Source organism: Macrobrachium rosenbergii, chromosome 47 (assembly GCF_040412425.1).
Source record: "Macrobrachium rosenbergii isolate ZJJX-2024 chromosome 47, ASM4041242v1, whole genome shotgun sequence".
In the NCBI taxonomy this organism is placed as follows: domain Eukaryota; kingdom Metazoa; phylum Arthropoda; class Malacostraca; order Decapoda; family Palaemonidae; genus Macrobrachium; species Macrobrachium rosenbergii.
The window spans coordinates 43,512,182-43,536,797 of NC_089787.1; positions in this window are offsets into that span (position 1 = coordinate 43,512,182).

Sequence of the window (24,616 nt, forward strand, 5' to 3'; positions counted from 1 at the left end):
CGGTTTTCATATGTTAATCACGTCTCCGTTATCTTGTGTTTTTTTTTTTTTTTAACAACTTTTAGGTCATTTACTGTATCGCCAAGTTCCTATGAGCCACCGCGGGATTCTGCTATGAAATTATTTTTATTGGAAATTAAACAAGTGATAAATGAAACGCATTCTTTAACATTAATGGCTTTGAAGTATTTGTCGCAGATTAGATATGAACCACATAATCATCATTCATCACTCCTTAACAAAAGATTGTGTGAATCAGCTTTCTAGCAAGAAACTTCAGCAACATTATTTTTGTATCCTCAGAGTTCAAACTCCACCAGCATTAATGCAGCTTATCATTTATTAACGAAGGATCTTTGCAGTATCATCTTCACACATTACTTAAGAACCCGCTGAATGTCATTTTTACCAGGTTCAACATAAGAAGGCTTGCAGTATCTATTTCATTTTTTCCGAAGTAAACTATTAGCGTATGTTTTTTCAGTCTTACAGGGATTCCAGCCTCGCTGAGTATATTTTTTTTTTCCTGAGGAAATCTTATATATTACGCGTCAAACTTTAAATGTAATGGAGGGGTTTTCCTTGTATTTGTGTGTGTGTGTGTGTGTTTGTTTAGCAGGCATTATTAACTTTTACCTAGTCACCACTATAGCTCCGTTTCTTTACCTTTCCATTCTAAAACACGCATTCCAGTCTTAAATGTATTTTTTGGAATGTTAGACACATTATGGTTCTAAGTTTCATGTTTGGTTTTTTGTAACGAAAGTGTATATTTTATGAGTATTTATGTTTTGAAGCCGGTTATCAAATCAAAAATTGTTGTGGACCCGTTTGCTCTTACGAGTCAGTTGGGACCATCAGTATTCGTAACTATCTTGAGATGAGATTCATGGGACCAAGCGTGAGTTTCAGAGGAAACAGAGAATTTTTGCGGAGAAATAAAACGACAGACGGAAATAGTTTGATAATGAATAAGAGGTTAGGGAGAGAAAAAGAGACTCGTGGTTTGAGGTTAGGTCAGGGTAGGTTAGGTTTGGTTCGGTTTTTGAGGTGAATGACGAATACGTGAATGTCAGGAACATGGGAAATAGTGACTGGGGAAAAGCCATAGCTGGAAAATAGATAATTTTGAATTTGGTCAAGTTGAGATTCTTGACAAGTATCGGTAAATAATGGTGTGTATGAAGAGGATTGACAGTGAAGTTCATTACTTATTGAAAACGGTGAAAATAAGCCCTTATGCGTCAGTAAGAACAGTGTAAAATGTGATGTTTTTTCCTTTACAATGGAAGATATGACCATTTTTAAAAGATCTGAAAAATCTTGTATAGAGAGTAGATCCACAAGTACGCATGTTATTTAACATTCTCTTGTGCCTGGCAATATTATTAAGTCGAGAATAACAACATTGGATCATGTAGAATCCCGAGAACGCGTAGACGCTCGCAGTTAGATCCTGCCTTGCCCAATTCTTGTTATTTGAACGATAGCTATGAATTCGAAAGTATTTTAAAAATGGGTTGTTGTGATGGTCGTTGTATACTTCAAATGAGTTCTCAACATTTTTAAGAAACTTATGATTAAGCTTCCTTTCAGTTTTTTGCTCCGAGAATCTAAAGGCTTGTGCTGTTGAATACCTAAAAGTCCTTTTTCATTTTTTAAACTTTTTTTTGGGGTATTTCTCTTACTTATCATTTTGAAAACATAGAGTGCTAAAGGGGAATCATCAAAATTACCGATTGATGAAACTGAAAGATCAAAGGAAGGTTTTATTACTTAGAAAAATGGATGTTCAGTGATTAGGTTTTTCTAAAGGTTTGGATAAGGCATGTCGCTGGAGACAAATGAACTGTGGCTGTAACTGTTTTTATGTGGCTTTTTTTTGTGAGGGGACCGGGTAAAATTTTACCATTATTGAGAGCTCATGAGTGTCCATTCGTTTTTGCGTTTAAATAAAAAGAAAAGGTTTAAGACAGGGATTTGCCATCTCCATGGAAACTCGTTTCATTCAGGTTGACACAAAGCTGCGGCCTAGGAAGTAGACAAACAGGAAAAAGCGGAAGAAACTGTTTTCTAGCAAGGTTCGTGCCTTACGTTTATTGCACAAGGGCATCAGACATTTTGCCAGTTGTTAAACATGAGCTCTTTCAGCTTTTGATTAATTCTCCTCACAAGAGTACCCTATCTATTTTAGGAAAGTTATTACGCAAATCCTTGGAGTAATTGAGTTATCAAGTTGGGTTTTGTGATTTGTGTACCATATCGTAGTATTATATTACGCTATACAAAAACCAGTGACTTATTTCCCAGTTACCAGTATTATATTACGCTACACAAAAACCAGTCACTTATTTCCCAGTTACCAGGCTTACTCAATAACTTCTAATCGCTATATATGCGTTAAGAGAGTCCACCTACAAGACAGACTCATTGATTCTTCACAAAGGGATAATGACATCAGAATCTGTGGATTTGTTTTAATGTTTTTCCTAAATGTTTGTACAACAGCTACTCTCCATCTAATGCACATTTCACGGTACAGTCTTCTCTAAAATTAGAATCGTTCTTTCCCTCAGGACTTGCTGCTTTTTCATCGATTCCTGTCACATTTGGGCTGTTTACATATTGATAGTTATTCGTGTCTGTGTATTCTTCTTATGTCCTTTTCCATTTCAATCTTTGGCTTAATAGTGACGTTGTCTCTCCTTTTAGAAAAACCCATCTATTATATCGATAGCGTAGTTATTTCAGTAATGTAATTTCCATCTTTACAATGTTTTTTAATTCACCATTACCATTGAACATTCATTATTAAGCCTGCTCCTAATTTTTACTAATTTATGAAATATGTATTTTGTTCCCAATCGCTTAAGAGGGTTTCTTCTTCATTCTAATAACCTCTAATAGGAGGATAATGCTTTTGCCAATTTTATCACTTGCAAGTTACAGAATGATTGAATTTGCTGTTGTTTTTTATCTGTATTAATTTAAACCCATCACTTTTGGAATCCTGGAAATGTTAATCTTCTCTTACCCAAGAATTCCTCGAACATGAATTTTACCGGTTCAGTGACTTTTGTCTCTTGAAGCGTGAGAGTTTTCATAAAAGCTCTCTCCTACTACTAGGGAATTTCGTCGACTTGTCCTTTATTTAATTCATTTTTCAAGCATGCCGTTATTATTGCCGTATCTTTTATTACCCGCTATTTCCTTATAGGGTTTTATATATATATATATATATATATATATATATATATATATATATATATATATATATATATATATATAGTGTGTGTGTAGATATATACACACATACATACGTATAACAGCTTATTAAGGACCCTTATATGACAATCTTCCTATCAGGTACTCTCAGAATTCACCTGATATCTTCTTTACCCTCGTTAGCTGAGAAATGATGTGTTAGCCATTGTTTTTTTCATAGCACACAATCATATATTGTTCACCTGTAATAGGCTTTCTGTAAGCCTCTCAGATCTCTCAAGGCTATTATTTTTTTTTTAGATCTCCCTACTATAGAATGCGCTATCTTTATTTGTATCCATTATCCTTTTGAGTTCGTACAATAGCCTGCCGCTATTTACTGCTGCAAGATAAAACTGTATAGGACACAGTGTTCTTTCATATGTATATTATCTTGATTCTCTCTCTCTCTCTCTCTCTCTCTCTCTCTCTCTCTCTCTCTCTCTCTCTCTCTCTCTCTCTCTCTCTCTCTCTCTCGCTGAATACACGCTGTTGCATCATTTGCATACGCCTCTTCTTCAGTACTTGAACATTTTAAGATCAAAATTTTTAATTGCTAAAAGAAGCCAAAAGGTATTACAATTTATTAACTCTATCTTACCGCCAGCCCAATTTCCAGTAGCCTTAAACAGAAGCCTGTGAACATCCGTATATATTTTACCCCAGACGTTAAAGAATCCCCGATCAGTCATAAAAATGGAATTACAACCGCTGTAAAAATCAGAACTCATCTCCCCCTCTGCACATTTTTATAAGCTTTTACCTTCTTGGCTGAATCTTCTCTGGCTCGTTATGGGCAGCTAATTCTCGTCTTCTGGGATGTTGAGATTTTGTTTCTCCCGGCTTGGAAGAGTAGCGAAGTTTCTCCCTTTCATCCCGTAGATGTACAAACAAGTACACAAAAACACACACTCAAACTGATATGCATAGTATTTTTTTTTATTCATGCAGTGTATAGTTAACCAACAATCTGGCCGTTAGTTGAAGTCCGAAAGAGAGAGATAAAAATGAGGAAGGAAAAAGAGAGGAAAGTAATTGGCCATTAATCAGCAATGTTCCATTTTAACAAGTCGAAGCGCAGCCCAGCCCCTGCGGGATGCTACATATTCAAGTCTTCTCTTGTAAACCGTAAAACAGTCAGCATCGTTTCTGATCGCTGTAGAGATCCACAGATGGCCCAGAGAGCGTTCGCCCCAGTTCTCCACTTGTGTTTCTTTGCAATCCGTTGTTTCTGTTTCGGCGTGTATTTGCTGTGTGAAGGCCGGTGACGCTGGCAAGACGAAGCCGTATTGTAACGTAGGATTCAAGGGAAATTGCAGTCTATGAGAAATACGGAAGAATGAATAGTCAATGAGCGTAATGGATCATTATCATGTGTATGATCACATTTTTTCTCTCTGTCGTGGAACATTTTACTTTGATCCGCTATGCATCTGGAAGAGAGAAATTTTATGTACAATTTCAGTAAAGTAAGTAGACATAAATCATCACAAGTAAAAAATGCGCCGAAGTTTCTAAGGCGCAGTCGAGTTTTCTATACACCCTCTACAGCGTATAATCAAGGCCATCGAAAATAGATCTATCTTTTGGTGGTCTCGGTAAAATGCTGTATGAGCCGCGGCCCATAAAACTTTATCCACGGCCCGGTGGTGGCCTATCCTATAGCGTTGCCAGAAGCGCGATTATGGCTAACTTTAACTTTAAATAAAATAAAAACTACTGAGGCTATAGGGCTGCAATTGATTATGTTTGATGATTGGAGGGTGGATGATCAATTTGCAGCCCTCTGGCCTCAGTAGTTTTTTGAGGTCTGAGGGCGGACAGAAAAGTGGGGACAAAAAAGTGCGGACAGAATAAAGTGCGGACGGACAGACAAAGCCGGCACAATAGTTTTCTTTTATAGAAAATTAAAAACTGGCTGGCATAAAGTGAAAGAGGTAATAGGTGAAGACAGGAAAAACTACATCGTTTCAGAAAGTAGAGTTTGATCTCAAAATATTAAACGATGTAAAGTTTCTACGAATATCATCATCTTTAAAAGGTGGTGCCCAGAATTTCCATATAGTAAACTCGCCCAGAATTTTAACCCGCTAGAAAACCCAGCATTAGTGTATCAGCTTTTTAACATAAACAATATTTACTTATTGCAGTTGAGGTATTATTCACCGATTCCTTTATATAAAGGTGTTATTACATATGGGTGAGTTCAGTACGAGTTTTCACTTATTCATTTGCATAAAGGTGAAATATAATTGAATTCTAGAAGTCCCTACAGATTACTTAGTGTGTCTGTTTATCGGTATGGAGTAGGTGTCCAGGCTGTAAATATACTTTCCTATTACAGTACCATCATCAGCAGCTTGTAGAAACTCTCTCTCTCTCTCTCTCTCTCTCTCTCTCTCTCTCTCTCTCCCTACGCGCATGTGTTCATTAGCATTTGTGCTATATATTTCGGAAAGAACTTGCACAAAACTTGGTTCTGGTCACTTCAGCAGCTTCATCACGATGCTAATGATGATGTTGCGCTGATATTAATGGAATTGGCTTTGTTTCTAAAAGTAACGAAGCCGAGTGGAGCAACAATATAACCTCAAAAATATGTGAACATATGTTACCAGAAATAGGCGACTATTACATAGGGAATACTAAAGTATGACAGCGCACAGAATTAGCAGTGTTAATCGAGAAATATAAATTACGGCTCTTCTGGAGAAGAAAAATACCATGGCGTCCGTTTGTTATTACTTAGAGAAGACAGGTTGTAATAATGGTGCAGAGGATTAGTATTATTAATCAAGGAGAACGTAACACAAGCGTGTTTTAGAAATATAAGATAATAGTAGAGTCCTTGATGGTAAAATTCCAGATTTTTGGCGAACGCTTTCTTACTTGGATGTGGGACTACTTACAGAGATGTTTTGGTGTTATTACATGGGAACATTCTGGCTGCTTCTTTCTTTTAATGAAAATGACCCATATTAATTTAACCAGACAAACAGTGATACACGAACGATCTTCAGAATTCCGTGGGTAGATATCTTCCATAACGACGATGCTTTGAAAAGGGAATTTTCCCTTCATAACTTCTAAGAAAACACACTTACACACACAACAATAACGGTTAAGTCTCACCGTACCAAGAATATCGCAAAAATTAATTTCGGAGAGTTGGTCACGGAGTTTTTATTTAATTTATGAACATGACGGCATCGGAAACTAGAGACAAATTACTTGTTAGCATTAAACCTCCAGGAAGGTCCGTCATTGATATGCCGGAGCTATTTATACTTAAAGGACAGCCCATACTTCAAATAAATAATCTAAAATAGACGAAATTTGTGAAAGTGGAAACTTCATTGCTAACTCAATATATTACAGTAAAATAAGTTATTCTGGAAATGGGAAACTAATTGTTTCACTCCCAAGAAGCATTGGCATTTTCGTAGGAGCTTTGACGGAATTTTGGACATATACAAAACGCATCTTTATACATTCAAAATATGCGTTGTCTTAATTTCATATATAAGTTACTTCAGTTCGTGATAGTTCCAATGATTTGGTTTTCTCATGACCGTGTCGATGATTAAATGAGAAAATAGAAATTCCTGACTAGTTTTATTTTGTATAGTTGTTATATTTACTTACCTTATTTCCATGTGTTAGTTTCCTCTTACTACTGGTTTGGACATTCTTCGGCTGAATATCTCTGTTTTTTGTCGGGTTTTTAACAGTAATTACATCATTCACATCTCAGTGTTTTTATGTTTTACGATCCACACTGATGTTCACGAGTAGAACAGTTAAGTCACATCCCCGAGGTATCCCAGTCACAGTTACATACTTCGTCTTTTTTCCAGTCTTCCTTTGCTTTGCTTTAGGAAATATTCTGAACCTTGAGTATTCGTGTTGCTTCATGATTTAATCCAGGAACTGGTTCCTACATCTTACATTTGTTAGGGTAGGATCATGTGAATCTTGGAATAAGAGCAGAAACAAATTGAAGGCTGGTATACAAAGGCGTTGCAAATTCTCCCTATGCAATCTTTTGTGGAACAGCTGATAGATTATTTTCTTTTCATTCAGTGTCGTTGGCATTGCAAACTTTTCAGCAAACTTTTATAGCCATCATCTGTGGCTATCATACTGATTTGTGGAAATGTTTTATTTTTCTCTATGTAATTATTAAATATATATATTCACAGAGTATCTGTTTACTGACAACTAATTGTAAAAGCAGTAGATGGAATGTACTGGACTATATAAAGACGGAACCAGTAAGTTCTAAATTAAGATTTTATTCATACATAACAGGTCCGCGCTCGCTCTGGCCGTAAAGTAGCTCTCCCAGTAACAAGGAGAAAGTTATAATGTTCTTTGTTAATAGAGTTACCATTAAAAAAATTTTTTTTTTAGCCCATAAGATCACATTAAGAGATAAGAGCTGATGAAGGTCTTCCAGCCTGCAAGAACTAGACTCACGAGAGATAAGGTATTGATTGAAGAGAGAGTAAAGAACTCCAGTTTATTAATATTCACAGTATTGTTGAATACAGAGTGCAGTTGAAGGCTGGCTGACTCAGTCTGTTGAAGGGTTGCTGAACACCGATAATATTAGTAAGGCAAGGTTGAGTAATGGATGATCGGGAATTGGCAAGGTCAGAATTAATCTGAAAATGGAAGTGGCAGCGGATGATTGAAAGACTATAAGAAAGATGAAGAATGGACAAGCACTAAGAGCAAATGGGTATACACCTGAAATGGTTATTTATAGAGGTGCTCCTTGTGCGCTCAATATATGTTTGATAGATGGGATAGTTCACGGAGATTGCCAGAGCGAAGTGGGCAAAGGAAAAGGTGATGATAAGGGACAGCTCAAATCTCGGGACCTATGGTTATTAGTGTCTTTGGAATTAACTACTGGTCGTTTATGTAATACTATAGAAAGGATGTGATAAAGAAAAAATGACTATTGTTTTATTAATGAAATGGTTATGTGGACGTGTTTACGGTTAACAACTGGAAATAGGGTTCTGTAAAAATAAATTGGGGATGTTTAAAAAACAGAAAGTTAAATGTTCGTCATAATTAAAGGACTAAAGAATTAATGAAAATGGAGAGAAGATAAATCTTTGACAGGAAAATAGAAGAGTTGATGTGTTAATGCCACAAGTATTATTTGTTGGTAATTATAACGTAAAGCTGATGACTGAATATGGGATCAATAATTAAGCCTTGGAAAAAAGCTGGTCTTTAACTGGAATGATGGGCACCGCCCAGTTGGTTAGTTTTGTGGCGTAGGAAATTATTATATATTTCTTTTCAAGAAAGTCGATACTTTGTGTTTAAGGAACAAAAGCGAAACTCAAGCGTCTTGATGCTTTCCTTGATATTGCCACAATAGTGGTGATAATATGCCAGGGGAGAACGTGTGAGCCAAAGCCACTGAATATCTTCCTCCTCCATAGTGTTATTGCATTTTCCCTTTAGTATTTCATTCATGCTTGTTGTCTTGGATCATTTCCCACGGGATCGCAGGTCTTCAGTGAAATATTAATATTCACTTTTAGGTTCAAAATTAATTTTGCTGCAATCTTGTCGAGTGAATTTGCAGTAAATAATTGTGCACTGCAGGGATTATGTTGCTTTCGTGATGTATTGATCACTCACGGTATGTATTTCCCTTATAATTTGAGATGTTCAGAGGAGAAATGTCACGTCATTTTTTTACTTCATAAGAAATGACCAATTTTATGAAGTATTTATATAACGGGGTACATCAATGATGGTGATGTTTTGTATGAACTCTGAAAGAGAGTTATTAAGGAACCTAAAACTCTGTTGAAGTTGTAGAAAAGACTCTGTAAATCAGAATGTTGTCGGAAGTTGATAGAAGGTGCATTTATTGTATAACTTGAGTCTGAGGAACATGGCTGTGTGAATAAGACCCGTCACGGGGTGAACTTTTGAGTCTGTATGTCTTTTTGAATTGGCGTCTTCATATAACTTTGGTTATATGAATTATTATGGATTTTTGCACCTCCTATCACGAAGATGTGGTTAAAGAGTTTTGTACATGTTATAAAGTTCATGTGTAATGTTGATATTTTAACAAGAATTTGATCAAGTACTATTTTAGGACTAATTTTTCCATTGATCATGCGAGTAACTCTCCGTCCGGCATTTATTATTATTATTATTATTATTATTATTATTATTATTATTATTTATTATTATTATTATTATTATTATTATTATTATTATTATTATTTAAACTTACGTTCATTGTCTCTTTGTTAATAAATGTAGGAGTGAGGTCGTGATGTTTTCCTTTTCCCTTTGTCATGGGTGTCTACCATTCTGGTTTTGTGTTATTCAATAGGAGACCGGTGACCACAGTAAGGGTTTGATTTTATGCACCAGAAACTGGTACTGTTTAGGGCTAGAAAAGAAAATTTCTCTTAAAGAGTAAGCCAAAGATTATAGAGAATTAATTTTTTAAGACCTAGGAACAAGTCAGAATTGAATGATTCTAGGTATAAACTAAAGTATGTAGTTAACATCCTTTTGTTGACTGTTAATTAAAAGCATTGTGTAATTGCAGTGTGTTTCCATCAAACGGGTATTGGAGTGAAAGAGCTCCAACCCAAGCTGAACCCGAGAAGGAGCGCAGCTTACGCCCATGTTTTGTAGTATTTTTCAAGGCATTAGGTAATTTACGGCGAATAATTTAGTTACAAATAAATGAAGTAAATTTAGCAAGGGAGTATTTCATTTTGAGCGACGTCGCTACTTTTCAAGAAGCGTGTATAAAAAGAAATAGAATAAGTTTCATGTATTAGCACTTACCGTATTTAACGCAGGTTATACATTATTCGGAATTATTTTAGCAGTTGCATATTGTTTTCTCCACAGAGTTACATTTTCTTATGGCAAGTTGTGGAAGAAGTTCATGTTTCAATAAAGCATTTTATGAACATGAAATATCATTCACCAGCCCTATCTCTCTTCACTTTACAATGCCCGTAATATTTTTTCCTTTTTTTTTTTTTGCTATCATACCAGCAATGGTATACACAAAATGTAATCGATGTTAGAGCCAAATGGAAAAATTAATTACGATCCACGCTGTGTTGCAAGGATAGATATTACGGATAAATATTACGGACCCATCCATCCGTACTCTCTCTGAAGTACGAAGTACCTGTTACATTCTCTCTCTCTCTCTCTCTCTCTCTCTCATTACGGAGGACCTGTTACATGTAAATTTTCCTTCTCTGTTGAAACCCTGTTGGGAGTAACTGAAAACGAGACCGGGGCTTGATCGCTGGTATTGGGCAGTGATTGATTACTCCAGATCCAGAATCCTCCTTGTTCCAGTGTCAGGGTGTTCCATGAATCGATTATACAGTTCGGCGCAGTTACGCCAACATACTTGTCTTCGTTTACACAAAGGGCGGTATAGCATTATCGCCTAAGCTTATAGCATTCTCTTCAAAGAAAGTTAATGTTAGTCGGGAAAGAAAAAACATTGATCAATGTCCATGTCAGTATTTTTTACTAAGTGTATGGGTACTTCAGCTTTTATTATTTTCATGTCTATATATAGTACTTTCTTAGAGTTTCTTCGCAGTTACAGGGAGGTAAATTGTAATCAAAGTAAGGTGATAGTCTAGTGATCTCGGCATAGCTGTATTTTGTCGTATAAAAAGGGTTGTTTTGTTAGAGGAGACTTTCCTCACAGTCTCCTGATTGAGACACGCACTTTATTATATATATCTATATATAAATATTATATATATATAATATATATATTAATATATATAAAATATATTTATATTAATATTATATTTATATATATATATATATATATATATATATATATATATATATATATATATATATATATATATATACCAAAGCCAACAAAGAAATGAACCGATGGAGTGAGAGGTCGTTTGCCTTCAAGTTTTTTCGAACAAACTACACGTAATGGAACAGTACACTATAAAGAAGAGTCGGTTTAACAAAAAAACACCAAAAATTAGATTGAAGAAAAGAGGGTATATAAACATTTAAATGCATGCTTAGATCATTAATTCTGGTGTAGGTCTTCAGGTCCAGGAACAGCAGCTGTCTAGGGTTATCTCAGGTAACTGGATAAACCACGGAGGGGCAACGAGCAGTAGCCTGGATTTCCGATATCATTTAGTTTCTCCCTTAAATTTTCTTCGGACATCAAGAGTTTAAAAACCTGAGCTTAAATTGATGTCATTTTCCTTTGTTAGCTGTATGAACGCAGACTCGGTGAAGTTTCGGGAAACTCATTTTTACAATTTTACGGGACCCATTAGTTCTTCTGTAATTTTTCAACTAGATATACGAAAAAATATTCAAACACAATATTTTTGTTGGTTTATTCTGACATTTGATAAGTTACTTGTTTCGCCCAAATAAAACAAATCACAGTCATTACATGAGATTTTATAAACAATGGTTACTCTGGTGTTGACAGTTTCGTAGAAGCATGTTTTTTTAGTGTTACTACATGAAAATAGTACATTCATTTATTCTGATTATATTCAACAAGATTCGATGGACTCAAAGCTGATGAAGCAAGTAACAGCTCACTTTTAATACAAAATGATTTTGCAGCTTTACTGTAGCAAGTACCCAAAATATGAACTGGATAAAGCAAGTCCTACTTGTTTTTGCCGTTCGTTTTCCAGGAATTCACGACTGACGATACATAATGCGCGCAGGAACATTAAAGAAAATACAGAGATTTTTATATTATTATGGCGTCCAGAAAAATAATGTACATAAGTTAAAACCCGTAAGACGCGTCGAGAATGCACGGATTGAACTGAGAGTTGTAAAAAAGAATCCGCATCACTAAGACCGAAAAATCTATTATTATAGTAATAATGGCAACTGCAACATGTGTCCACAGTGAAAGATTTATTAAGCGATAGCAGTACTACAAAGAATTCAATAAGACCCCCGTTGAAGAATTAATTACATCCATCAAATCAGTGTTGAAAATATTCAGTGTAAAAGTAATTTTTTCAAAAAATAACACTGTAAAAGACATGCTTATAAAATATTGTCCACTTCAGAGTGAGAATATTGAGGATAAAATTCCATGTATGGACTTTGATTAATTTTATTTTGGGCAAACAAGTAAGAAATTAAATGTCAATAAATTATTCAGTTAAAACTGATCAAAAGAATTACGCTCTCTTTTAAGTGAAAAATCTCGTAAAATTTACTGGTCCCATTGTAGTTTAGTAAGTAGATATAAAAATATTGTTTCTCGAAATCTCATCGAGTCTGCATTAACACAGCCAAGGTCAATGCACTCTCGACCCTACTGTGCAGAAGATGTTCGGAGGAGATTTAAAAGAGAAACTAAAATAATATCGGTTATGATGGCTAATGCTTGTCGCCCCTCCTTGGTTCATCCAGTTATTCGAGATAATCTTAGGCAGCAGTTCCTGACCTGAAGATCTACCCCCAAAGGTAATGATATTTGTGTGCATTTAAATGGTTATATATCCTCTTTTTGATTAGAACCTTAGGTGTTGTTTGTAAAACGGTCTTTTTGCAATAGTTCCATTGTCTATTGTATGCAGTTTCCTTGCAGATGTTTTGGAATAAAGGCGAAAGATTCCGCATTCCATTGTTTCTCTTTGTGATTTATGTTGCTTGTTATTCCCTTGATATAAGTTATACATATATATATATTATATATATACTGTATATATATACATATATGTGTGTATATATTATATATATTCATATAATATATATGTATATATATATATGTATATATTTTATATGTATATATATATATGTGTATATATATATATATATATATATATATATATATATATATATATATATATATATATATTGTGCTTGTTTTTGTATGCCATGAACTTAATGGCATTATTTATTTTATTTAAATGGACTGGTAGGGCTGATTAAAAGAACCACTAAATAAAATTTGTTTACATTACATAATGCCTATCACGTTCATTCAGTAAGCAGGTGACCAAAATAAGGCTGAACTTAAGTTTACATAAAGACAAAGTAAGTGCGAAATAGATGCGACATAGGTATAGATTCGACAGTTATTGCAACCGATGAGTGTTAATTGACGTTGAGATTATTCTGTGCTCTGGACCTAAGTTATAAACCAGGAGCAGGGCGTCGGTGATTCTTTTATGTTGTGAAACTTGTTTGATGAACCAATCAGTCAATCAGTTAAGGAAAAGCCTGTGGGATTCGCACTTGGCGACAATAATTATCTTTAAAAGTCAATGCTTTGTGTTGAATATACTAGTCGGCTTCATGAAAACATTTTGTAATATTATTCTAGCTTTTAGGTCTTATCAATGAGGCCTTAAGAGAGGATGGAAATTTTATGTTTCACTTGTTCTGTTCGAATACATTTTGTGGGAGTTCTAGGAAGTACTAAGATATTGAAATATGGTGCTTTGTTATTATGGAAATTCATTTCTACACCGCAAAATTAAGGCCTTCGATGTTTTCATTTGAAAACCATGATCGAAAGTTGTAAAAACTTGTGGTCTCCATGAAAAATTAAGGTCTGTAATTTCTTTCGATATGTGTAAATATTATGAATTTTAGTGAAGTTTAAAGGAACATGTTTGAGAAAAGACACTTTAATTCAAGGAATTTGGGCTTTGGTTAGTAGACGGCATTTGATCAAGTCAAGCGATAAATGTTAATTGCCTGTAAGCTTATTTATTATCAAAACAGGTAACCGCAGCAAATCTAAAGTCCATAATCCAACCATGCTTTCTGCACTTAAGGAATCAGAAGTGATAATATGTACCATTAAAGAAACTATACTTTGGTAGACATTTTTTTTAACATTTGTTCTGCACTTTATGTGTGCGCTTTGAAATTGCCTCTATGATCAGTGCACAATATTTATTCAACAATGTGGTTCCCAAACATGGTGACTTCATGAGCTTTGCGTGAAAAATAGCAGAAATCTTATCTACTTGCAGCATTGTAACTCTAACCAGTTTTAGTGTTGATCGTCCTTCATGGATAATAACTCAGGCATTCGTATTGTTTACCCTGAGCATTTTCACGCATGTCTTTTCCCAATCCTTCACAATCATCCTCGCTGGCTGTCGCCCGTAGGATGAGTGGGTGTCTAGTTTGTTTAGATTTGCGAGGGCACGCCCGCTGTGAGGATCATTGAATATATAACCTTCGCCTTGATGGAGATCCTTCCCTCGATAACGCTCCGAACACTACTTGGACATATTGCTTATATATAGTGTGGTATATACCGTGTGCTTTTCTTCAGTTGTTTCTCTCTCTCTCTCTCTCTCTCTCTCTCTCTCTCTCTCTCTCTCTCTCTCTCTCATTGCGTGCATGCATTGCCAATGCTGATTTTAAACCTCTATATAAATTCCTTTAAAATCTTCTTTCAGTCGTTTTTATTCTCTCCTCTCTCTCTCTCTCTAAAGATGATGTTATTTGTTTAGTCCCAAGGTATAGACAGCTTCATCTTGAAAGCAATTCGGACTGATACCAATAACTATATCTAAGCGAAAATATTCGATGTGTTCAGGAAAGACAAAGAGGATGCAGTTACTGGGCGATGACTTGCTGACAGAGCAATGAGTTATTGACACAAAATGAAAGATGATGATACTATATATCATTTTATATATATAGGGCCTGCTTCCTAGAATCAGCTAGCGATAGCTCTCATCCTTTTGAAGGTATATAGTCTAACGGCTGTTGGAACGTTCATTCGTTTAGATCACTTTTGCCAAGAATCGTTTTGTCTTGAGAGTTCTTGTATTCAGTATCACTGCCACATTTTTTGGGAGATTTATCCATTCTTGCTCGTTCCTTCTACAGGGAAGAAAAGTTTCTTTTGGCTATCTTGTTTAAACAAGAATTTGTAACACCGTAATTGATACTCGTTAGTTTCCAAACCGTGTGCATTTTTTTTAAATATTACCTTTCGAAAAGAATAATGTCAATGAAATGTCAGTTTTTGAAGGAATGCACACCTTTCAATATTTTATTTTTCTTTCAAGGAAAGTATTAATAATGATTATAAAAACAGCAGCTCTTAAGACTGTAGGTTCCACCTGTATACTTACAGTATGCGAGTTATTATTGCGCCATACGGATGTCCATACGTACATTCATGCCGTTAGAACGAAAGTATGGTACATTAGCGTTGGAAAACCACTTGCGTTCTAAGGAGTGTAGCATAATGGAAACGGCAACCTTGTGAGCATTTATCACTGTAATTGTAGGCTGCTGTCTGTGAGCAGTTTGCTGAACGTGCCCTACTATTCAAAAATATTGTAGTCGTTTCGAGGTTTGATTCAGGTTTTGTTCCCGAAAAGATAATTAGAGTTTGCATCTCTCGCTGCTAATTCTCCAAGGAATTTATAATTGAAGTTTTCACTCGACTTTTTTTAAAAGAGCCTCTTGGGTTGGCTTGTGAAAACAGGTAGCATGCCTCCAGCGGATTTATTTATTGCTTGTTGGTTAACTGTTTTAACGTATCTGGTTATAGTAATTTCAGTCTTATGTTACGAAGTTTAGCATGCGTCTCGAAACTGTGGAATATTTTCATTAAGAGCGCTAAAACCGTTTTGTTAGTGTAAGAAGAGGTCATGAAGTCTGCTTAATATTTTACCTCCAAGTTAAGGTCGATGTTTTATTCCTTTTTTTTAGTGCACTCTTTGTTAAAGTTGTTTATTTTCTTTCAGTTGAAAATAAAACGTCAAAGCTGACTTAATTTGTAAAGCTTATTTTGAATACTTAATATCTGATTTGGAATCTCGCAGAGATTGTCATCAGTACTTCTGGAAACTGCGCAGTCGAGCCGGATTCTTCATTTGACGCCATTGGCAGAACCCAGATCTAGACCTTGGGCAGAACTACAGCTAGACAGATGCCGCTACATTCTGTCCTCCAAAAACTTTGCGCAATTAAATGTCTTTGCGTTTGAACTTGAGGTCCAAGAACCTTAAGGTTCAAAACCATCACATGTTGCAGCCTTCCATCGGCTCTTTAAATTTGCGTCGCTAAAATCTCGAAGAGTTGGTCTCAGGAGCCCGAGGTAGCGTTGAACGGTGTTTTTGGTGGGGGGTGATGGTTACCGCGGTCAAGGGATCTCCGAAGGGTGATGGCAAAGGAGGAGAGAAGTTTTGTGGGGGTTAGGGAGTACAGTTTTTAGTGCCACCCGGGGAGGGGCATCGCACCTGCAAACCTCACCTAGGACAACCGGGTCTGCCTGGGGTTTAGTGGCCAGTTACACCCTCCACGTGCTCTGAATGCGAACTTAACTGTCATTTACATATCCAAGAAATTTTTAGAAAATTCCTCATCAGCCATGATGACCAAGGGCTTTCAATATATCTCTCGCCCTTTCTCTCTCTCTCCCTCTCTCTCTTTCTCACTTTTGGTCTTTCCTGTACGCCCTCCATTATGGATCAGCAGCATCTGTCACTCCAGTGATTGATAGTGAAATTCCAAATGCTTGTTGCAACCCCCTCACCAGATATCCCCTTTCTGCCATTAATCGGAATCGATTGGCTGATGCGGAGGGAAGTGTTGTGCGAGCACCAAAGGGTTTCAGGGTGTTTTGTGGCCCGGAGTTCCATCTCTCGAATTAAAATTTTTCGAAAACGAATGTATATGGCTATGTATAACTTTTTGGCAAGATCAGTCGGTAGTGCAAAACATACCTCAGGGTTGGTCAGTGTTGCTTTTGACGTTGATAAGTTATGCCATCTAAATATCCCTTATGAGGTCGTTTACCTCCGCGTATGTTCATGATTCGCAGTTGCACTTGACGGAAGAACTTGGCTTCGCGTCTTGCGCAGCTTCTCTATCAGGATAATTTGTTCTGTCGAAATCCCGGCTTTTGTTTAGCCCACGCTTGGCTGCAACAACGGAATTCCAACTCTATTATTGCCTGGGTCTTGTCGGTGTCGGATCATCCGACGACTTTGTGTATCGGCCACCGAACTGCTTGTAACCTGCCACCCAACTAACAGCACATCCAACATCTTTCTGACTGAACTCCATATTCATTTTCCCATAGCTGGTGCTGGTACTACCTGCCGTCACAGGTAGCTGAGCTCCGCTCGGGATAAGAAAATCCATTAAATGGCTTCCAGAGCTTCTGGTTTCCAGGGGAGAAAGGCGTTTGGTTCCATGCCCCCTCAGCTGAAGAAACTGTTTCTCTCTCTCTCTCTCTCTCTCTCTCTCTCTCTCTCTCTCTCTCTCTCTCTCTCTCTCTCTTTGATAACACATTTGGCATAGGTACTTCGATAAAGTGCAAGATGCATGTGAACTTAATTAGTTTAGTAATATATTCCGTAAAGAGTTTATCCATCCCAAACACATTTTTTGAGAAAGAAATTAACCTAATTATTCGCAGAAAGCTGTAATGTTGTAACGTAACTGTATATAAAAATTGCTAGGTCATTGTCCTAAGCCACTGCTGTGCTACAGGTATTCAGGTTGTTCCGAACTCCTCATTTGCTGCTACACCAGATTCCTTTTGGCCGGGAGTGCTTAGTTCCTCCTTGCCATATGCAGTAAGGTAAAACCTGAAGGCCACTTGCAATATTTAATGAAATTTGGAACGATTCTAAGCATAAAATGACAAGTACACTTTTTTAAAATTCGTTGGATTCCGTATACTGTTTTGCCTTGCATCTGATTGTATGGTGTAAAGGTAATGAAAACAATTTGCAAAATAAAAAAAAAGTTGCAACGGGATTTTATTTAGAAATTTGTGGGTTTTCAGTTAAAGGAAAATTTGGGGTAGTGTTCTCGCAACGAATCCAAAACTGAAATTTGTGACTTGGCTTCGCTTCTTAGAAAACCAGTACACTGTGGTTTATGTGTTACGCAACAACGTTCGACCACCAATGCTGAAAAAAAATGACCCTCGTGTCGTGATGGGTAACGGAGGTAAGGAGGGAGAGAGGGAGGGCGTTCTTAAACCACCTTTTCCTATATTGCGAAAGCGGTCCCGCTGTAGCTTCTAGGCAGATCCTTGCTCTTGAATTTAGATCAACCGAAGACGTAATCAGTTTCAGGTCGACCGGGACAAGAAAATAGTAGTTTTGGTAGAATCCTTTGGGTAGTAATGGACTTTAGTTCGAAGCTATTTATTTTGTATCTTTTATCAGCTACTCTATGCTTTGTTGCCAGTATCAGATTTGAAGGAACGAAAAAATTATAGGGACTGTTTATGCTGTCTTTCAAGGACAAGGAAGTGGATTGTTTTTTGTAGCTTAGACTTATGTTGTGGGTTTATTTCTCATTATTTATCATTTTTCTTTCCGCCTGCTAAAATTCCGATCTCGATTTTGGACCACTTCTGTCAATGAGACTGCCATATAGCGTTGTTTGTCTACTCAACCCTCTACTTAAAAGTCTTTAAAAAGTATCACCGTTACAAGATTTCCATGTATTTCTTCAATATTTGCAGTGCCTTGTATATACATACATTAACCCGAACACCGATCTTCTCTACCAGGCAACGTATTACATGTCCTATAGGACTTTATTCCCTGCTGATGGCTTGGTGTATAAAAATGAGAATGTATATATGCCGTCTTTCAACCAGTAAAAAAAATGTAAAAAAGTAAAAAAAAAAATGTTTGGGATGCAACGCTCTTAATTGCTTAGTGTTACGATCCGGAGTATTTGGGCATGTGACCACAAGACATCCGAGTCACTGAAAGTACGATCTTCTCCAATAAATGTAATCATTTATTATGCTCGGGACACACCATGAAAGAGTTTTTGGACATGCTAAGTTACTCACACCGCCCATCAGGTATGAAAGCTATGTGCGCAATTTGCTGGTTTTTTATTTTCTTTGTAGGTTTACGTGTGTATGTCTCGGTTCTGTGATTATTGACTTGAAGCTTTGTGTTTGATAAGGCATTCCAGATTGTCGTAGTAGGAAGACGCATCCGTCGATTATCTACGTGTTTCTATGTCGCTTTTTTTTGTGCAGAAGAGGAAGCCGTAATACTAGTAGCAGCAGCAGATGTAATGCTTATTATTAAATGAAACTACTGTATATCTACAGAGTGTTTTATCAGAGATATGGTCTTGTCATTGGTTACAAGATGAGGAAAGGGAGAGAACATTCCTCCGCCAAGTAAGCTACCATCTAATGATCAAGATGGTCTCCATGTTGACGGATTGTCAACAAAATTATGTCCACCTGACACTAATCATCTGGAGGTGGCCACCAAGTGAATGTGTTCAATAAAGTATATTAAAATGTTCACCCATTCTCGAGGTGTTCCGTTATCACCTAGACAGTCGAAAATATACCTTCCAGTTTCAGTGGCGGAGATAATTAGAGATTGAATTGATCATGATGTTCGTTTGTAACGAAAATAGCTGGAATTGTAGCGAGCAAACCATAACATTGGCCTTAGGATAAAAATAAACGTACTCTCTGTTACATAACAAAGGTATTACCATAATGTTCAGTTATTTTTTTTTAATGAAAGTTGACCGCCTCCCTTCCCTATATTGAAGTGTTTCTTGTTACCAGAGAGAGTAATTTGATACCTTTTCATTTTAATGAAGTTGAATGAATATAAATAGTTTTGGTGGATCCTCAAACATTACATACAAAGAAAGCGCGTTTTACTATTTCATCTTTAAGAAGTTCGATAGAGATTTCATATTCCTTATATGCTTTGCTAATTTATCGAGAATATCAACTTATTTTTCACTCTGAGCAAAAGATGTGTTGGTTTAAAAAATGCATCATTAGATACGGTGCTTGGAGGCTTTATTTTATAATTTTTAAAGGTATGCTTTTATTCATATGAATATATTTGGCTTTCTGAAAGTTTCCTTTCACATTCATCATGTGATTTATAAGTCCTCTCGCACCAAATCATCAAGTGCCTAAGGCTTGCATGATGCTATCATAATTATAGAGGGGTGAGTTATATAATGTATGTACCAGCTGCTACGTCGAAGTTGTCAGAGATTGTTCTTTTTTCTTTTCTTTTTTCTTTTCGAAAATTGCTTTTATAGTTTGATTTACGTTTTAGTTGGTTGTTGATAATGATGGCAGTGCTGCTGGTGATTTTAGCTTCTTTAAATTCTTTAGTAGGTTTTTAGGAAGCTGTACCTTCTTATTTTGTTGTTCGCAGGAGGTGTGTGGTTAATTTTCTATTAATCATTCTTCTCATCGTTCATGAAATAGTGTTATTATTATTATTATTTGTGTATTTTTAGGTATATATGTCCTAATCAGCTGTGAATATGGCCTTGTAAATATATAGTGTGAAGTTGTTGCACGTGTGTTGCAGGGAACTATTCCATCCTCAGTCGATCTTTCCATCCGCAACCTTCCCATTGGCTTTGTTTTCAAAGAAGAAAAGAAATTCTCCCAAAGACCCGAGGTTGCGGATCAATTTGTTCCACCTAACTTGACCGTGTTTATCACTCCATAACTCATTCCTCACACCTGATAGCCGTCACAACAAGGTATAACCATACCAGCAGGACGCAAAAAAAGAGAACAATGCTCTCATCAGGAGTAATTGAATTAGAACGTGCTGCTGCTAAGAGCTGCGTGGCTTGCCACGTTCAAGAACGAAACTTCATGTTTGGGTCAGCGAAAATCGTCGGACATTTTGTGGTAATATTTTTAAGCTCGTTACATTCTTTTATACTGTAAAGTGCAAATGCCTTAAGAATTTTGATACACCAAGTGGAATAAGTGGTTTTACTGGTTTTACATCATCAGTGATTTTTTATGATTCTTGAAGCCTTCTTTAAAAACGTTTTTTGCTCTTAGTAAAAAAAAGGCTTAACATTGTACAACTCTTGCAACAATTCCAGTCAACAGCCGTCTTAATACATGTGTCGCTAGCAGAGCTGTTCGTGTTGCTTTGCTAAGTAGAAAAGGAACATTTCAACGGACCAGTTACTGCTAATGATTCCCAAAAATATGACACGGCGAAGAGATCCTTACTCTGATCATTAGAAGCGTGCCTTCGGTGAGGCACTTAAGAAGAAAAAAAAGAAAAAAGTATATACGTATCTCCAGAAACCGTTTCCACGTAGCCTCTGGAGCTTGACCGCTACAGTATGCGCAATATCTCTTCGTCTCCCTCCTGAGGTCTAAGGTTCATTAACTGTGTTTGTATCGGGGCCTCTCGGGGCATTGTCCTGCCCAGATAAAAACTTGTACTAAGTTTTGGGGGCAGAGGAGAGTTAGAGAAAGGAGGGAGGTTGAGTAGGAGGATGAGCAAGGCTTTTTTAAATTGTTTATTTATTTTATTTTATTTTTTTTTTAAGAAGGATATTTAAAGATTAAGAATCTAGTGGTGTTCTAAGTGCCTCCGGATCTTTCTTGAATGGTAGAAGTTGTATGTACCCTGAATCTCGGAAATGTAGTAGACGGGATAAGGAAGTCTAAAACTGACTTTGAGCTTTGGAGTGTGACAGTAAACATAATAAGTATGAATTTTAGTGCTTAATGATATTATAGATGAGAGATTCCATGGAACTTGAAGCTTATAAATATTGTAGAAGAGATAAAGAAAGTATCTGTGGATTTAAACCTCAGAAATGTACTAGTAGACAGAGACAGTTGGAATTTAAGAGCACCAGAATGTAGTAGATTGGAGAAATTTTAGGTATTTCAGGGCTTACAGAGTTAGTACGCAAGAAAAACAGGGTCTAGTAGAGTTTTCAAGCTTAAAGATATAGTACCTGACCACGTCTGGTTTTGAAGCTTCAGACTGTAGTAACTGTGAAAATGCCCTGGAGTAAACAGACGCCACACCACAGAAACGACCCAGAAAGTACACGAAAGAGAAGAAATTTGCCAACAGTAAACAAAAATAAACAGAATCCAGAGAGGTCATCTCCATCTCTTCCATAAATCTCATTATCAAGAGCGCTCATCAATAACAGCCCGAAGAACCCCAGCTCAAACGCCTACTGTTTTAAAGAGCTTATTTATCTTATATGACTGGGCGTGCCAACAGTCGGAACGCGACCGATGTTTTACATTCCTCTCGTCCAGAACCGTTTGTATTTATACATCTTAATGCTGTGCTTGGAGAATGTTAAGGAATATGCAGGTGTTAAATGCATGTGGAAGAGTAGGGAGTATTTGTAGTATGCAGGTTTTCATGTGTTACTTTAAGGATTGGAAATATGTTGTTATATGCAGGTTTTTTTATCATGCCTAAAAATTAAGAATGTGCAGATGTACAGGATCTTCGTGTATGCTTAAGAATAAGGATTGCGCAAGAATATTTAGATTTAGGGATATATAGGAATATGCAGGTTTTCAGGTATATGCAAGAAAAGAGAAATGTTGGAGGGTGCAGGTTATTTATTCTTCTGAGAGAATTTGGAACTGTTTGAATATACAGGTTCTATGCATGTGTAAGAGCTGTAAATATGGAGGCTTTGCATTGATCTGAAAGAATTGCAGGGTTTTCATAGATGACTAGGAATTGGGAGTATACAAGAGTATGCAGGTTCTTATGCGGTAGGGGAATTGGGAATATGTGTGTAGGGTCTTCATGTAGCCTGTGTGTTAGAATTTTCTGTGTGTGTGTGTGTGTCTCGTGCTTTGTTTTTATTTTTATGGCTTAGAACCAGATGTTGCGAAATGCTAAACAATGGGGAGCTTCGTACGTAACATGCTGGGGACTGAGTCAGAAAATTACTCAAATTCAGTTAGGATCTTAACAGTTGTGCGAATATACTGAGAACCTTTAAATTTAGCCATCACTGTACCGGTAATTGTTTTGCAGAGAGAGAGAGAGAGAGAGAGAGAGAGAGAGAGAGAGAGAGAGAGAGAGAGAGAGAGAATCATACTTGGTATTTAATGAATACAATTTAAGGAGGCAGAAACGTTTTCGGCCACCTTTAAAAACACTGAGGGAGAAATGTGTGACCATCCTGAAAAACGTTGAGATATAGATGGTAAACCATTCTTATCCATTCAACAAGCTGAGAGAAAGGGGGAATAATTTGTGTCATTTCCTTTGAAAAACCTGTGTATGTATATGAGAGAGAGAGAGAGAGAGAGAGAGAGAGAGAGAGAGAGAGAGAGAGAGAGAGAGAGAGAGAGAGAGAGAATGAATCATTCTTGTCCACCGTTAAAAAAATCGCCAAGAGATGCGAGCAGGAATAATTCGCACCTGATTCTCGGTTCGGGAGTCGCATTATGCGGAGCCGTCCAGTCTCGGGGCCTCATCAATCAGGCTGCCGTTAAACGGGGGCTGCAGAACGAGTCAACTCCCCGAGAGAAAATGGCCACGATTTTTGTATCACGGCCCAAGTTCGCCTGAAGAAGAGACAGAATAAAACTGGATTTTCCCTCTTTTGTTTTACCTCAAGTACCTTCGCGGCCATTGTCTCTTTGTGAAGGTTTTGTATTGGGTTTGATTATGTTTACATTTATCATAAGTTTACGTTTGGTACGTCATGACACATTTAAAATATTTACATTTTTTTTTCATTGGTAAAAAAAATTTCTTCGTTTTGGTAATAGAACCGGAGTATATTATCACGTTAGTGCCGTAATATTCAGGTAACACGAGGTGAATGATTTAGGATATAAAAGTGGCCTTGTCATCGTATATTATTGAGGCTTCTGCGTTCATTTATGTAGCTGTGGAAGTTTAATATTTTTTGTAGAAATTCCTTCGAAGAAAACAGCTCACTACTTGAATAATTTTCCGTTCGGTAATTTTTGTAGTTATATATATATATATATTATATATATATATATATATATATATATATATATATATATATATATATATATATATATATATATATATATATAATAATGTTATATACATACACACACACACACACACACACACACACACATATATATATATATATATATATATATATATATATATATATATATATATATATATATAGCTTGGCAGTTAAGAATTCTCTTCTTAATTCTTTCAAGATGGCCTTCATATAGTAGCTGGGAAAGCAAAATCTCAGTCATAAATTTTGGATTGCCAGCCAGCGAGCTAGGGTAGGGGATTAGCGGAAATGGTAAGCCAGGAAGGATTTAATGTTAATGGTCGGACAAGAACGAAGACGTTATATGGACGTTATCCAGGAAATGGGTAGGTTTAGATGAGGTGGGGGTTGGGGGGGACTACTACTGCATCTTGATGATTCTCTGAGCACGTCCGATGGTCCCGCAGATGTATCGCAGCAGGTAATATAAATAATTACTCAGACTGTTCCAAATATTTTATTTAGACTTTGCATAAGTATCCCC